We start from the raw sequence: 4680 nt of genomic DNA, 5'->3' as shown, positions 1-4680 counted from the left end.
TAAGAAATAAAGCTAGGCTAGTTGCCCAGGGGTATACTCAAATTGAAGAAGTTGATTTCGATTAAACTTTTGCCCCTGTCGCAAGACTTGAGTCAATAAGATTGCTATTGGTTGTTGCTTGTGTTGTTGGTTTCAAATTATTCCAAATGGATGTTAAATCTGCATTTTTAAATGGAATTTTGAATGAAGAAGCATTTGTTGAACAACCAAAAGGCTTTGAAGATCCACATAATCCTGATCATGTTTTTCCACTTAAAAAGGCTCTTTACGATCTAAAACAGGCTCCTAGAGCTTGGTATGAAAGATTGACTCAATTTCTTGTGTTTGAATGGTTATAAAAGAGGAGGAATCGATAAAACTCTTTTCATCAAAAATGTTGATTCTGATATTGTTATTGCTCAAATCTATGTTGATGATATTGTTTTTGGCTCTACTTCTAACACCTTAGTGCAGGAATTTGTCAAACAAATGACAGATGAGTTCGAAATGAGCATGGTAGGTGAGTTAAACTATTTTCTAGGACTGCTAATAACTCTACAAAATATAGTTATTTTACCATATTTTACATGCTAATTGTTGTTTAGTTCTTGAGTTTTTAATTAATTTATTAAGTTTTAAAGTAATTTTGAATTTATTGGGTTTATTTTGATTTTTTATATTTTTGTGTATTTTTATAGTTGTATTATTGTAAAATGTTATAGTTTAATTATTTAAAATTAATATTGTTGAGTAATGAGTAAAAAGATGCAATTGTTAAACTTAAATGTTAAATATAAATTAAGTTATAATTAATATTTTCAAAGAATTAACTTGATTTATTTTATAGTTGAAAATGTTTAGTTGTAATTTAATTTATGCTTATTTTTGTGGATAATTTGTTGCAACTTTATCTTGAAAAGCAAGAAAAAGGGAGAAAAATAAATGCATTATCAAGGAAAAGAATGGAAAAAGTGGTATTTATCAAAAGGGCCACCTTCAACAGCCGGCCCACCATTTTAGCCAGGCCCAACCACCTGATGCCACCATGTCCCAGCGGTGTACCATCTTCAACACTTTCTCTTCCAGCAATTAATCCTTCAGCCGCCACCTGACTTTTTTTTTCTCTCAACATTCAGCCTTCATCACCCAGCCATGAAGCCAAGACCCACAATGAAGCTCCTGCCACTTCACGCCCCATTCAGCTGAACAATGCCCAGCCGAAGCAATGCCCAGAACTCACCACTTGGGCCGAAGACTCCTCCAGGCCCATGCCACCCATTTCCTACTCAGCCGCCTGGTGTGCCGTACACCATTCCCTTGAGCCCATCAACTTGCTCATGTGTCCCCTATGACAAAAATGCCAACTTTTGACCCTTTTGTCTACACATTTTCACCACAACATCATCATTACACCCTATAATTTACCTCTACATACCATATTTATTTTATTTAATTAATCTAATCAATTTAATTAATTTAAATTGATTATTTTAATAATCTCACTTTGGCTATAAATATGTACTTTCAAGACCATTTTAGGGTGCTTAATTTTTTGTTACCATATTTTTTCTCCTATTTTCTCTTCCATTTGGGTTTTTCAAGAGCATTTTGCAAGTATGTATGTCATTTATTTTGTAATTTCTACTCTAGTTATGTGCTTCTAATCTTTTTCATAAGATTATTAAGATCATGATGAAGCAACTTGTAACTAGGTAATATTTATGTGTATGTTGATTTCCCTTGTAATGCAACAAAGTTTATGGGTTTTTCTTCTTCATATATTTCTTTCATCTTAAATATCTTGTATTTTAGATTGTTAGAACATATTTACACTTTGTTCTTCATTAGTGCATAAACATAATATTCTTTGTGTAAGATGTGTCATTAAATTGTACACATCCATGCTGAGAACAAAAATATTATGTTTTGCCTTATAAATAATGTTCATTGATTTATTTGTTATTTCATTAGATTGATTTACACTAAATACTTTGAAATTATAATTTTGAAAAGTGAAGAAAAATCCTATATTTTTAGAAGTAATTTGTGCTTAAAATTATAAATCTATTTTGAAAATGATAGTTTGATTTATTTTAACTATCACTAAAACTGGGAAATCAATATACTAATAAATATTATTAAACTTACATTTTGTAGATTCTTTTATCTTGATAATCTTTTATTTTAACACTTATTGTCAAATCATTATTGGTTTATTTTCATTCTCTTAAATAGCTTTATTTTTCAATCTTTTATTTTATGTTCATAATGTTAAAACTCATCAATCTTTGGAACTAGGTTAGAATTTATTACTTTTGATTTAAAATAGTTTTATTTTTTATTTTAGATAACTCCTTTGGGTTCGACCTCGTGCTTACACGAAAACTATTCTATAAATACGATTCGTGCGCTTGCGAGTATAAATTTTTAAACATACCCGTTTTGGGTCCATCAACTGCAAGTCAAACAGTCAGAAGATGGAACCTTCATTTCTCAAAGTAAGTATGCAAAAAATATGGTCAAGAAATTTGGGATAGAGTCTGCTAAACATGCCAAAACACCAATGGGAACCACGGTCAAACTAACCAAGGATGAAAATGGTGCAAAAGTAGATCCAACACTGTACAGACGCATGATTGGAAGTCTTTTGTATCTCACAGCTAGTCGTCCTGACATTAGCTACAGTGTTGGGGTATGTGCTCGATATCAAGGGGATCCTATGGAATCCCATGTGACAGCTGTAAAGCGAATCATCGCTATGTGAATGGTACTCAGGAGTATGGAATTTGGTACTCAAAGGAAACAAACTCTAACCTTGTTTGTTTTAGTGATGCTGATTGGGCAGGCAATGCAGATGACAGAAAAAGTACAAGTGGTGGATGTTTTTATCTGGGAAACAATCTGGTTTCTTGGCATAGCAAGAAACAAAATTCAATCTCCCTATCAATTGTTGAGGCTGAGGACATAGTTGCAGGAAGCTGTTGTACGCAATTGCTATGGATGAAACAAATGATGATAGATTATAGGTTTGATCTTAAAACCTTGACTATTTTTTGTGATAACACTAGTGCTATTAATATCTCAAAAAATCTTGTTCAACACTCTCACACTAAACACATTGACATTCGTCATCATTTAATCAGGGAACTCGTTGAAAATAAAACTTTGATCTTAGAATATATTGAGACTGACAAACAAATTGCAGATATTTTTACAAAAGCTCTTGATACAGTCAGGTTTGATTCCCTCAGGAAATCCTTGGGAGTATGTCCTAATTAATTTTTTTTGTGTTGTACCATATCCCTGTCCTAGAAAAAGTTGTGTGATTTCTTATTGTCCTTGTTCACCGAAAAAGTCTCAATCATTATGTCAAAATATATTTTTACTTCAGGCTAGAATTTATAATTAATATATATCATGCACATATTTTTAAAAATAAAAAATCAAAATAAATAGTCCCTCCAATTAATATTCTCTCAAATAAATTTGTGTTTATAGTGTATGAGCATTTGATCCTTGAAAAGTATTTCAGGCTCCATCTTAGAATGGAGCTACCTACACTGTTGTGTAAAATGCTAACTTTGAGTAAGTTGGAACTATTTAACTAAAAATTATGTAGAAGATACTCTACCACTGTTAAATGCAGCCTTCAGTGTAGTGTGAAAGCGTCTAATTTGGGTACTATTGAGAAAAAGGCTAAAAAATTGCCACATAGGGCAATGTCCCTGAAAAAGGCTAAAATTGTCATGCAGGGCAATGATCTCTGCTTTCACAATCACACACAAATGCTTAAGATATACTGTTGGAAAAATTTGTAAGTCTTATACACACTCATTGATTTAAATAAAATATTTTTTGTGACAAGAGTAAATATTTTGTGATATTTTATTTTGAAAATAAAAGCATGATCTATATTAAATATATTTTCTAACCTTATAGTAAAAATTTGTTTTAAAATAATGATTGTTTCTCTCTCCATATGCAAGGGCACGAAGACTTTGAGCACTAATCAAAAAGGGATATTTTTTGGTACATTTGGTTATATATATAATAATTAAATAAAAAAAATATTATATATATATTCTTTCAAGGGAAAATCGAATCTAAGTGTGTCAAAAATGGTATGTTGTATCAATTTTGTTTTTGTTTTTATCTCATATTTTTTAAGATCAAAAGTTTCCTATTTTGACTTGTTTCCCAATCTTGTGTCGTGTACAATTGTTGACAGTTATTTTTGGGATGTTATTGTGTACTTTACAAAAGTGTTTATTCCATTTAATTCTCAAAAATGGAATAAAAGATCAAATCCCTATCTATCCTTGTCTTTATATTCGGACATCCTTGGGCCCATTATCTCAACCGTCTCCATCTTTCTTCCTCTTCTTTTCGGTTTTTTTTTTCTTGTGACAGTTTCCTCTCTTTTTCGTGCAATCATGGTGAAAAATAGAGGAAGTGGCTCTCGGTCTGTCAAGGATTTGAAGGCTGGCTCATTGACTGCATCTCCATCTCTCACCAAGAAAAATGCTCGAAATAGTACCTTGTCTCAGCCTAGCCTTATTGACGCAACCATCACCACGAGCAAAGTTGTGGTCATTCCTAACCTAGAAGCCCCCAAAGTACCATTTGGGCCTCCTTCATTGGCAGCTCCGCTCACCTTTGTCCCTGGGTCTTCCAAAAAGGGTCGAGCATCCTTCTCAGATG

The sequence above is a fragment of the Humulus lupulus genome, chromosome 7, assembly GCF_963169125.1.
Source record: "Humulus lupulus chromosome 7, drHumLupu1.1, whole genome shotgun sequence".
Classification (NCBI taxonomy): domain Eukaryota; kingdom Viridiplantae; phylum Streptophyta; class Magnoliopsida; order Rosales; family Cannabaceae; genus Humulus; species Humulus lupulus.
Note: the sequence above shows the minus strand (reverse complement) of the source record.